Genomic DNA, 14,115 nt, shown 5'->3' on the forward strand with positions numbered 1-14,115 from the left:
AAAGTGTATTTGCTTTTGGAAGAATAAATCACCTCTAATATTGGGTGTACTACATCTGTGGATGTTGCTGCATTATATAAAACTATTAGAATAGTTTTTCACATTTTAGAATGGGGTGCCTCAAGACTGTCCATAATTTTAAAGAGTGCCTCGGGGCTGTTCATAATTTTAAAGGGTGCGTTGACTGAAAAACAGTTGAGAAACACTGTCCTAGATTACCATTGTAGTAAAGGAAATTGCAGTGCAGAAATACACATTGTTTCATAGTTCTGCCCTGTTGCTGTGTAATAGAATCATGATGTCACAATAAAAGAAATTCCAAATGAACTAGGAGGCATTCCTTGCTCTTATGTGGAAAAATACAGCAATGACAGTAAGACCTTGGAAGACGAGTTAGTTAACATTCTTGGGCACTTGAGAACTGTTTATGTCAGCTTTGGTAACTGGCAAGATTATTATTATACAGGATTTATAAAGCGCCAACAGTTCGCTCAGCTCTGTACATTACAAAGGGAGACAGAATATGCGACAGTACAACAATACAATGCGATACACGAGGGGTTCCAGGGCCCTGCACTTTCCAGCTTACAATCTAGGAGGGAGGGGATAGTGGTACAGGAGGAGATAGCTGTGGGGAATGGAGTGGTAGGAAGAATGGAGGAGGTCGGCAATTAGCAGGCAGTGGGGTAGGCTTCCTTGAAAAGGTGGGTTTTCAGGGTGCGCCTAATGAGAGGAGAGTAGGTGATAGTCTGATGGATTGGGGTAGGGAGTTCCAGAGGATAGGTGATCTCCTGGAGGCAGGCATGGGAGGAGGAGACCAGGGAACTAGAGAGAAGATAAAGTATGTTTGTGTTTAGGAAAATCATTTAAGGTATACACTGCATTTTGCACACCCTTTTTACCCTTTGCATTTTTCCAATTTAGCCTATCCCTGGATCATTGTACCCTAGTTCATGGTACAGTACCTCCCAGTACCACCCCTTTTAGAAAATACAGAACCAAGTATCAATTTGTATGGCATTTGTAATGTATGAAATTTGGAATAACAAAAAAACAGTAAAATAGATCCCCTGCAGCCAGCAACAGAGCCCCCCAGCAACAATGGACCACCTGCAACAAAATACAATAATCCAATATTCTCCCAGCAACATCAACAAATTTCCCCACAGCCAGTATCAATAGACCCTCCAGTAACTAGCAGCAATAAACCCCTCCAAAAGGTGATCCCTCCCAGCAACAATTGACCCCACAGCAACACAAGACCCCACCGACAGTAGATCTCCCAGCAGCCAGCATCAATGGACCCTGCAGTACACCCCACCACCCCTTTCCTTTACATACATTCAATGCTGGAGATGCCCCCACATTCCCACTGAAGAAAAACCCTGAAATAAGGTAAATGTTCTTGTATATCAAAAATGCAAGAGTCTGTGTATTAAAATTTACTGCAAAATTCACCCAGTAAATACTTTACTGCTCTTTGCCCAAGTGACATTTGACCACATTCACCTGGCATGCCACAGTTGCATCCACCCTATTTACAGTAGGATGCATGTGTGAACAAGTGAATACAAGAAGCATTCAATAGTGACTTGTACAGTAGCTGTAAAAAAAAAATCTTTAAAAGTGTGTTACCCTAAATATTTATTTCTATGTGTGTTCACATGTGTATTTTATAAATCATAGCCTCTATCATTTTTGTGTATTTCTTCCACCTGAAGTACCTGCTTTATCCTGCCAGTCACCTTTCCTTGTCCTAAACTGACCACACACAAAGCACAGAAGTTGATCTATTTTTGTATGGTTAGTTTTCATCCTTTGGCTGGCCATTCAGATGTACAGGACACTGCAGACAACACACTTCTCTTGGGATGTTTTGTTCAGTCCCCACACCGCCTCCCAATCACAGCCTGCCTTTGGCACATGCCCCCTCCCAATCACAGCCTGCTTCTTGAACACACCCGCTGCTTAACCAGTTGCTGTCCGACCACAGTACATTTACTACGGGCAGGCGGTACAAGCAGGCTGGACTACGTACATGTACATCAACCACTGTATCCATAGCATAGTATCACAATGTCAACAAATGAATCCTACAGAGTGATGCTGCGATTGGCCCACAGCTATTACATGGCTCCTGGGCAAATTACAGCATCCTGTACCATGTGATAGCTATGGGCCAATCACAGCACACAAAAAATAATCACAGCTGTTATGAATGTAATTCATTCACGACAGTTCAAAACATTGCTGTTGCAGTGATAATCGTAACAGCAAAGTGTAAAAGAAAAGTGTAAAAAAAAAAAATAATCGATCAACACCGCCCCCCCAAAGTAGTGCAGTGTTACAATGGTGACACTGAACTACTCTGATGAAGGTATGTTAAAAGATAGTAAAAAAAAAAAGTTTAAAAAAAAAAATTTTCTTCGATTTTTTAAACATATTGTCATCAGTGTTCCTGATTAGCACCACACCAGCCATATGATGACTGTACTGCACAGGTGACAGTATGTAAAAAAACAATTGTGAAAAAAAATTTAATGTCTTGAACTAAAAAAAAAAAAATAAAAAAATAACTGGTAAAAACAAAGTTAGTAAAAAGCATGGTGAGTTTTTTTTTTATTATACAGTATAATAACTAAACTCAGACTGTCGACATGCCCAATAGGGGCCATTAGTGGGGTAATTGTACTGTTCTGGCATTTTAAGGGCTTCAAGAAATAAGATCGGCTGTCAGGATTGATCAGTTTTCAAATATATCGTATATCGGGGCGGACTGACAACTCATGGGGCCCCCGGGCAATAGGGGATCATGGGGCCACTGTCCTTGCCCAAACTCAAAAAAGCCTATAAAAAAAAAAAAAAAAAAAAAAAAAAAAAAAAAGTGTACCAGGGGCATCTCATGGGGCCCCATACTGACCCCGGGCCCTCGGGCAGTGCCCGAGTTTCCAAATGGTCAGTCCGCCCAATACCCTTAATTTCCAAGAAAGGTATAGCTGAGATTGAACTAGAGGCTGAGATACAAAAATCGTTATGGAGGATGTCTAATCTTTGTGCACAAATGTGACCAACAGTATAAATTATCCTGAATGTCATTTCAACCATGGTGAGTTAATGACAACTTTTAATGAAAATATATGTGGTGATAATTAATTAATGGATATGAGCTCATTAAATATTGGTAATAGAGTACACTCACGAGTCAGCAAAATAATGGCCGTATGTTTTGTATTTTGTAGAAAATGTTGTGTAATGTATGTTTTGTGCTAACCATTCATTTGGGAATTGTAATAATATCACACTAAGACCTTTAATTTGTTTAGTTCCTTGAAAGTACTAAACCGCATCAATCCACATGTCTGGTATGGTTTGATGTCCAAGAACTAAAGTCGAAGATTACAGCCTCCATGGATAATTTGTTTGTTATTTTTATGTAATATGAGGTTCTGGTAGAACTGTTCTGGACATTAACCACTTGCTCTCCAGACGATTTACCCCTCTTCCCGAGCAGGCCATTTTTTGTGATATGGCGCTGCGTTAACTGACAGTTGCGCAGTCATGCAACTCTGCACCCAAATTAAATTTATGCCCTTTTTTGCCACAAAGAGCTTTCTTTTGGTGCTATTTGATCACCTCTGCTTTTTTTTTTTTGCACTAACAAAAAAAAAAAAAAAAAAAACCACAAACAAACAATGTTTTTGACTTTTTGCTATAGAACCAGTCAAAAAAAAATAAAAATAAAAAAAAAAAAAAAACACAAAAAAGATACAATCAGCATCTTTCCAAATCACTGTTCTGTTTATTCAGCACAGTTGAAAGTCTTTTATACACATATATACGTAGGTATCACATTAATATTACAATTGTACTTTTATGGTAACAAGGCGCGTTACTTAGGCAGGCTAACTTCTAATCAGGACTTGAAGGAATGCAAACTTAAAATGTATTGTACCAAGCACTCCTTGTGCACACGGCACTAACGTTTTATTTATTTATTTCAGGTACTTATATAGCGCTGTCAATTTAAGCAGCGCTTTACATATATATTGTACATTCACATCAGTCCCCAATCCTCAAGGGGTGTACAATCTAAGGTCCCTAACTCACATTCATACATACACATACTAGGGCCAATTTAGACAGGAATCAATTCACCTACCAGCATGTCTGGAGTGTGGGAGGAAACCGGAGTACCCAGTTGAAACCCACGCAAGCACAGGGAGAACAGGCAAACTCCATGCAGGAGGTGCCATGGTTGGGAATCGAACCCATGACCCATTTACTGCAAGGCAGATGTGCTAACCATTACACCACTGTGCCACCCACATAGGCAAAGCACACAAAATAGAATACAGTTTTATACAGAATTCACAAATTTCCTTTGCAGAACTGATTGTAAATCAGCAACTAATAATCTTGATACAGCATGATGGTTATTTGAGAGTTCTCTGATTAAGTTAAATTTGAAACAAATAGAGAAAAACTAGGTGTTTGATTAACAGACTGTTTTCACATCTGGGAGGGGTTTTATTATTCTTAATAAACATTTACATTAAAAATGTTGTTGTACATCTTCCTAGATTGTCCTTTCCTGTGTATATTTAAAGTGGAGTTCCAGCTTAAAAAAAAAAAATAAAAAAAATAAAAGTAGTAAAAGTCAGCAGCTACAAAAACTGTAGCTGCTGACCATTAAAATACAGACACTTACCTGTCCCTCGGTCCAGTGGTGTCCTCACCATGGCTGGTTTCACTGGACGTTTCTCTCCCTGGCACCGCCATCTTTATTATGGGCACCTGGCTGTGACAGCTTGCAGCTTCACAGTAGGGTGCCCGCTGCACATGTGCGAGAAGCGCTGCGCTTTGTGAACAGCCCCATAGTCTTCTAGGTCCTGTCATGCGTCCCAGAAGACTAGGGGGAGAGATGGAAGGAAGAAGGAGGACAATTTAAAACTTCCAGCTGCCTAGGTGATCACAGCGGAAGTGGGAGCGGGTACCTGTCAAACTCAGGTACCCACTCCCCAAAGGTGCCAATCCTTAATGGGGAGCAGGGGATAAAAGGCTTAAAGCGGAACTTCCCCTTTTAGGTGGACCTCTGCTTTAAGTTAGATTATGGCAGCCAATGTACTTTGGTACATTCTGCCATAGTCATTGTAGTGGAACTGAAATGCAGAACCACTGGCAGAGTGAAAAACAGAATCCACAGGATGTGCACAGTACTGGGAGAGAGAGTGATACGAAAAGTTTCAATCATAGTAAATCATGAAATAGGTTTCCAGGTTTTTCCCAAACCTTCCATGATTGCTTGGGTGTGGGACTGTCATGTAGAGTATGGTGACACACATGCATGGGCAATTTGTACATACATACTGGGCTCAGTGTAGACAAGAGCCTGTTAGCCTGCCATAATGTCTTTACAGTGTGGGAGGAAACACATTTGAAGTTGGGCCTGTAGTTTAAGACAGTTTAGATACAGAGTAGTGTAGAGTTCAGGTGGTAGGTGGGTAAGTGTCCCTGTAACAATGCTTTACCTAGTAATGTAACAGCCTAAGTTTTTCCTTTATTGTTAGGCCAGGCCACTAGTGATTATTGATTTACCAGTTCAGAAATCAATAATGGGCTACATGGGCATTGTTGTGAAGTATGGAATGTTGGATCATTAATCTTGGTAACACATGCTTTGATATCAACCAGAAGTATGCTGGAGGAGACAAATGCTTCAGACAGCAACAACCATCTACAAAGACTTTGCCATTTATCAGCAGCTGAACTGTTTGTGCAAGTTCTACCTGTTATGTTGGTCAAGTACCCAAACTGTTCTATCAGCTAGGATGGTCAAGTACTCTCTGTACAAATAAACCCAAGTTCCATCAGCCATGGTGGTTAAATGCCTCACATCTATGACTTGTAAATAGCAATAGTCCAGAGCATAAAATGGCCTTTGTAGGCTCCAGTTCTGCAGCTGCAATCTGATCATCAGCTGTCTTATCTACTATCCATTGTCACAAGTTAGCTTGCAGCCTCTTGTGTGTTTGCTCTTACCTCCTTGCTGTTTGTGTTTCCTTCACAGGTGTGTCTCTGCTCAACTATGGGTGTTGTCTGCTATTCCCTGGGTTTTATGTTCTTCCCTTTCATCACTTCCTGGCCCGCCTCCTTGTCTGCCTGTCTATTTAAGACCTGCTCAGTCTGTCCCACATTGCCTAAACAAAGGTGGTTGTCTGTGCTCTCCTGTGGGTGGCTGAATGGCTGTGCTACTACCCTGGCGGTGTCCCTGATGTTTCACCTACATTGTCTACCTGTGTACTGACCTTGCTTGTCTTCTGCCTGTCTTGACTCTGGCTTGTCTTCTGGATATTCTGTCCCTACTCCCATTGTACCCTGCTCCTGCTAGCGGTCTCTTCTATCTCAGCTGGGTGTACCTGGGGGCTGTGACCTGGTTCCAGCCTGCTCCAAGTCCATCCCCACCATCGGGGGCCCTGGTGAACAAGCAGGCTGGGGCTTAGACTCTGTGCCCTGGGGATCCCCAAGCTGTGGTTTATAGAGCTCACTACCATAGGTGCTGACATCCATAACTAGATATAGGAGACTTAGACAAGATTCTATGCTTCTAAACTCTTCAAAAAAGAAAGGTTTGACATTTCCATCTGCTCCAACTCTTGAAAAGGAACTTTTGTTAGTCCAACATGTAGTTTTTTTATTTTTTTTGGATGTTTTTCAGCCTTAACATAGTTGAATGTGATTTTCTGTGTAGGTAAGCCAGGCAGGGAAAGTAGGTATCTAGACTTTAGATGGATACACTTTAGATCCCCCATTCTCTCATTTAATATAAATTTGGCTGGGGGAGGTTAAAAATGTAAACTAACTAGGTGCTTTCCTTCCACTGTTGACATGTAGCCTTTATGTACAGTTGGAAGAATTACTTTTTGATATTTGTGAGCCAGGGGGGTGGAGTGATATGGAAATTGCATATTTCCTAGTTCCTATGAAAGTTGTCTCGCAATATGTAAGAGCCTCCAAAACATGGGTAACTTAGCTGACTTCATACCAAAGGAATGTCATAAACTGACCAAGTCCTTAAAAGGTCATTGTTGCTCAAAGGGGGATGTATTGGCCACTCCTTACATTCAAGTCATTAGTCAACAGCTAAAATTTGTAATAATTGTTTTGCCTCATAGCTGCCTTCATGCATGCATTTGATTCTGAACCTCTGTGCCACACCATAATGGAGGGACCCATGAGAGAACCAGTATCTTTAGTTAAGTATTCTTGTTACATTTTCTAATATGACATTGATTATCTGTATCTGTCATTACTTAAATGTTATACTTACAAGTATTTGTGTAAATTCTCACGTATCCAGGATAAAATAGTATTGCACAATGCACTCATTGCACACATGGCAGTAATAATGTTTTGATTACATAACCACATTCTTTTGAGTCCTGATAAGAAATTAGCCTGTCTAAGATATGCCCCTTGTTATTGTAAATGTTCAATTGTAATATTAATGTGATTCCTACATAAGCATGTGTATAAAAAAAACTTCAATTATGCAGAATATACAGAACTGTGATTTGGAAAGATGCTGAGTGTATCCTTGTTTATTCCCTACTGCAGTAGTTATTAATATGGATCTGTTACAGGATTATCTGGGATCTGACTGCGAGGTATGACAAAGATGCAACCTATAGTATCTGTATTTAAAGAGGAGACAGAAAACACGTTGCTCACTTGCATTCTAGGTTTACTGTGTTAAACAGAAATGGATCACATTCTCCTGATAATTACTTTCTTTATAGTGGTAGCACAGGCCACATGGAAAAGAGCATCAATTTGTATTAGAGAATTACCATTACTAACATATATGATACTAAACAGAGACAGGGAGTATGAGAACAAACACAAAACTAAACAAAGATAGCATAAACAAAGTGTGACTAACCTGTTTTTAAAGAGGAGACAGAAAAACACACTTTGCTTACTTGCATTCCGAAGTTAGCTTGTTGGTATAGACCAGGGGTCCTCAAACTGCGGGCCACATGCGGCCCGCCGAGTACATTCATCCGGCCCACTGGCAGGGGACACTAAGTACAGAGGTCAGCAGGGGGCTGCTGTCTCCTACCTGGCTCCAGTCCCACGACGATCCAGTCCAAGATGTGCAGCTCCTTCACTCCGGCCGCTCCCTCACTGGATGTCTGTGCTGCAGCTCGGCTCCGCCTCCTCACTGGTGATTGGGTGCCAGTACTGTAGCTCAGGAACGGCACACAGGTGGCCAATCACCGGCGAGGAGGCGGAGCCGAGCGGCCCCGCGAAAATCAAGGGAGGGAGAGACCGAAGTGAAGGCAGGAGGACAGCTGACCGCCCGGTAAGTGTGCCGTGCAGATAGTACTGCTGCAACCAGGTATGCTGGCTGCAGCACCACCATGCTGGAACAGGGGTCGGCTAGTTAAGTGTCGTTGCTGTCAGTGGGAGGAATAGTGCCCCATCATTGGTGTCACTGATAATAATGATGGGGCATTATGCCCCCTACTGACACCAATGATGGGACACTATTCCACCCCACCCCCCCCACTGGCACCAATGATGTACTATTCCTCACACTGACACCAATGATGTGACACTATTCCTCCCAATGACACCAATGATGGGACACTATTCCTCCCAATGACACCAATGATGGGACACTATTCCTCCCAATGACACCAATGATGGGACACTATTCCTCCCAATGACACCAATGATGGGGCACGATTCCTCCCACTGACACCAATGATGGGGCACGATTCTTCCCACTGACACCAATGATGGGGCACTATTCCTCCCACTGACACCAATGATGGGGCACTATTCCTCCCACTGACACCAATGATGGGGCACGATTCTTCCCACTGACACCAATGATGGAGCACTATTCCTCCCACTGACACCAATGATGAGGCACTATTCCTCCCACTGACACCAATGATGGGGCACGATTCTTCCCACTGACACCAATGATGTGGCACTATTCCTCCCACTGACACCAATGATGGGGCACTATTCCTCCCACTGACACCAATGATGGGGCACTATTCCTCCCACTGACACCGATGGGGCACTATTCCTCCCACTGACACCAATGATGGGGCACTATTCCTCCCACTGACACCAATGATGTGGCACTATTCTTCCCACTGACACCAATGGTGGGGTACTATTCTTCCCACTGACACCAATGATGGAACACAATTCCTCCCACTGACACCAATGATGGGACACTATGCCTCCCACTGACACCAATGATGGGACACTATTCCTCCCACTGACACCAATGATGGGACACTATTCCCCACACTGACACCAATGATGGGACACTATTCCTCAAAATGACACCAATGATGGGGCACTATTCCTCCCACTGACACCAATGATGGGGCACGATTCTTCCCACTGACACCAATGATGGGGCACGATTCTTCCCACTGACACCAATGATGGGACACTATTCCTCCCACTTACACCAATGATGGGACACTATTCCTCCCACTGACACCAATGATGGGACACTATTCCTCCCACTGACACCAATGATGGGACACTATTCCTCTCACTGACACCAATGATGGGGCACTATTCCTCCCACTGACACCAATGATGGGGCACTATTCCTCCCACTGACACCAATGATGGGGCACTATTCCTCCCACTGACACCGATGGGGCACTATTCCTCCCACTGACACCAATGATGGGGCACTATTCCTCCCACTGACACCAATGATGAGGCACTATTCCTCCCACTGACACCGATGATGGGGCACGATTCTTCCCACTGACACCAATGATGTGGCACTATTCCTCCCACTGACACCAATAATGGGGCACTATTCCTCCCACTGACACCAATGATGGGGCACTATTCCTCCCACTGACACCGATGGGGCACTATTCCTCCCACTGACACCAATGATGGGGCACTATTCCTCCCACTGACACCAATGATGTGGCACTATTCTTCCCACTGACACCAATGATGGAACACTATTCCTCCCACTGACACCAATGATGGGACACTATGCCTCCCACTGACACCAATGATGGGACACTATTCCTCCCACTGACACCAATGATGGGACACTATTCCCCACACTGACACCAATGATGGGATACTATTTCTCCAAATGACACCAATGATGGGGCACTATTCCTCCCACTGACACCAATGATGGGGCACGATTCTTCCCACTGACACCAATGATGGGGCACTATTCTTCCCTCTGACACCAATGATGGGACACTATTCTTCCCACTTACACCAATGATGGGACACTATTCCTCCCACTGACACCAATGATGGGACACTATTCCTCACACTGACACCAATGATGGGACACTATTCCTCTCACTGACACCAATGATGGGACACTATTCCTCACACTGACTCCAATGATGGGACACTATTCCTCCAAATGACACCAATGATGGGGCACTATTCTTCCCACTGACACCAATGATGGGACACTATTCCTCCCACTGACACCAATGATGGGACACTATTCCTCCCAATGACACCAATGATGGGGCACTATTCCTCCCACTGACACCAATGATGGGGCACGATTCTTCCCACTGACACCAATGATGGAGCACTATTCCTCCCACTGACACCAATGATGAGGCACTATTCCTCAAACTGACACCAATGATGGGGCACGATTCTTCCCACTGACACCAATGATGTGGCACTATTCCTCCCACTGATACCAATGATGGGGCACTATTCCTCCCACTGACACCAATGATGGGGCACTATTCCTCCCACTGACACCAATGATGGGACATTATTCCTCCCACTGACACCAATGATGTGGCACTATTCTTCCCACTGACACCAATGGTGGGGCACTATTCTTCCCACTGACACCAATGATGGAACACTATTCCTCCCACTGACACCAATGATGGGACACTATGCCTCCCACTGACACCAATGATGGGACACTATTTCTCCCACTGACACCAATGATGGGACACTATTCCCCACACTGACACCAATGATGGGACACTATTCCTCCAAATGACACCAATGATGGGGCACTATTCCTCCCACTGACACCAATGATGGGGCACGATTTTTCCCACTGACACCAATGATGGGGCACTATTCCTCCCTCTGACACCAATGATGGGACACTATTCCTCCCACTGACACCAATGATGGGACACTATTCCTCCCACTGACACCAATGATGGGACACTATTTCCCTCCATAAGACACACTTGGGGGGAAATGTCTGTGCGTCTTATAGAGCGGGTGGCCCAGTATTACCACCGCCGTTGTATGTCCGCAGTCTCTGAACAAATGCGGACACAGTACAGGAGATGACCATAGTTATTTTTTATAAAACTATAGTCCGGCCCTCCAACGGTCCGAGGGACAGTGAACTTGCCCCCTGTTTAAAAAGTTTGAGGACCCCTGGTATAGACTCCCGAAGTCACACTACAAATCATTAGAGCTCCCTCTAGCTGCAGCATAGTAATAGCATTACTGGGAGGTTAGTGAATTTACTTGTTACAGGTCAATTATTTGAAGTTACTAAGAGTGGTAACTGTTATTCCATGCACATATTTTCCTGTCATTTACTGTGCTTACATTTTGACCTCAATACAACCAAAATATCAGTTCACTCTGAACTTTGTGTGAGTCTGTTTTATGGTTGCTGGAGGGTTCTTCTGGCCAAAGGTCTAAGGTGGTGTCCGTAGGGGATGGGCTTCCAAAGCGGAGTCGAGAAAAGACAGGGAACCCGAAATTTACTCAGTGGTCCCTGAGGGGGTGGTAATATATATATTTATGTGTGTATATGTATTGTGACAGTGTGGCAATCTGTCACCCAAGATTCTCAACAAGGCAGGTTGAGGGGCTCCAGGCTAAGTGTTTGATACGGAGGAAAGTGGCTTTTCACTTTTCTCCTTTGTTTGTAAGGTCTGTTTTGGGATCTGGAGCCTGGAGATTTCAAAGAGATCTGGGAGGGATGAAATCTCCAATCCTGGGGCCAGGTTTTGGGAATGGCCAGGAGACTAATTGCACAGGTGTGTGCAGGCCTTTTTAGAGAGTCAGGATCAGTGTTCTGGGCTCCACCCCGGCAGATAGGAGTCAGGAGGGCTCCACCCCGGCAGATAGGAGTCAGGAGGGCTCCACCGAGGAGAGGTGGAAGCCAAAAGCAGCAAGGGGCTGCTAGAGACTAGCTGTGTGCTAGTGGCCAGCTGTGTGCGAGAGCCATAATTCTTGAAGAAGCCTGCAGGAGACAGACATCAAGCTGAGTATAAGCCAAGAGGCTGAATCGTTTTGTTTGATGGTGGATACCCCTGCGTGGGAAGCTTTATGTTATGTTATTTGTTTAAATAAAATTGGGCAAAAGTCGCTGTGTGCTTTAAATGAAAAGCTCTACCACTTGGAAGCGAGTTCACACAGTATATATATATGTATATATATATATATACACTATATTGCCAAAAGTATGGGAACGTCTGCTTTTACATGCACATGAACTTTAATGGCATCCCAATCTTAGTCCGTAGGGTTCAATATTGCGTTGGTCCACCCTTTGCAGCTATAACAGCTTCAACTCTCCCAGGAAGGCTGTTCACAAGGTTTAGGAGTGTGTCTATGGGAATGTTTGACCATTCTTCCAGAAGTACATTTGTGAGGTCAGGCACTGATGTCTGACGAGAAGGCCTGGCTAGCAGTCTACACTGTAATTCATCCCAAAGGTGTTCTATCAGGTTGAGCTCAGGACTCTATGCAGGCCGATCAAGTTCCTCCACCCCAAACTTGCTCATCCATATCTTTGGGGGCCTTGCTTTGTACTCTAGTGCTCAGTCATGTTGGAACAGGAGCAGTTCCCCAAACTGTTCTCACAAAGTTGGGAGCATGAAATTTTGCAAAATGTCTGTGTGCCTTAAGGGTCCCCTTTACTGGAGTTAAGGGGCTAAGCCCAACCCCTGTAAAGCAATTCCACACCGCCCCCTCCACAAGTTTTTACACATGGCACAGTGCAGTCAGGCATGTACTGTTCTGGCAGCCGCCAAACCAAGACATGACCATCAGATTGCCAAACAGAGATGTTTGATTTGTCACTGCAGAGAACACATCTACACTGCTCTAGAGTCCAGTGGTGGCGTGCTTTACACCACTGCATCCAATGTTTTGCATTGAACTTGATGATGTAAGGCTTGGATGCAGCTGCCCAGCCATGGAAACCCATTCCATGAAGCTCTCTATGCACTGTTGTACTAATTTGAAGGTAACGTGAAGTTTGGAGGTCTTTAGCTATTGGCTCTGCAGACAGTTGGCGACTTCTGCACACTGTGTGCTTCAGCATGTGCTGACCCCGCTCTGTCATTTTACAAAGCCTACCACTTTGTGGTGGAGTTGCTGTTGTTCTCAGTTGCTTCCACCTTGTTATTTTACCAATAACAGTTGACCTTGTAATATTTAGTAGCAAGAGGAGTCCTGATTTGTCGGTACTCCAGTTAAGAAACAGTTACAGGTATTGTCTCTACCTTAGCCAATGGCTGGACAGTGAAAGAATATGCAGCCTATCAACATGCTCCTTGTTAGCACATGTGAGCACTGCAATGCTACTGACTGGCTCCTTGTGCTGTTATCCCCTCCTATCAGTCTGAGTTCTGCTATACAGAGGAATTGAAAGAGATGATACCAGGTCAAGTTCATTCAAGCACTTAAGGCTGATCACGCCAGCAACTGCTCTAGAACACAGCCGCTGGTGTGCAGTAGGATGATAGTGGTGCTGATGTGCCAATCCTGGCGCATCACACTGTTTAACCAATAGCCGCCCGGCCAATAGCCGTTTGGCAGCCGGCAAAATGCTGTAGATTTCCGGGTGGATGCCATATGGCGTCCTCCCGGGCATGCGCAGTTTTTGCGCTTGCGCAGCGGCGCGATCTGTCACCGGCTGTGTACCTCGGACACGGCCGATGACAGATCTGAGTTGCCGGTACCATGTGACCTGCTGTGACCAATCACAGCAGGTCACATGACAGTTGTATACAATGGATGGCTTCATTCATGCCATCCATTGTATACTAGTGCCTAGCTGTGAATGGTCACAGTGTTTAC

This window comes from Staurois parvus, unplaced genomic scaffold, assembly GCF_062004578.1.
Source record: "Staurois parvus isolate SC_StPar_1 unplaced genomic scaffold, SC_StPar_1.0 ptg000562l, whole genome shotgun sequence".
Classification (NCBI taxonomy): domain Eukaryota; kingdom Metazoa; phylum Chordata; class Amphibia; order Anura; family Ranidae; genus Staurois; species Staurois parvus.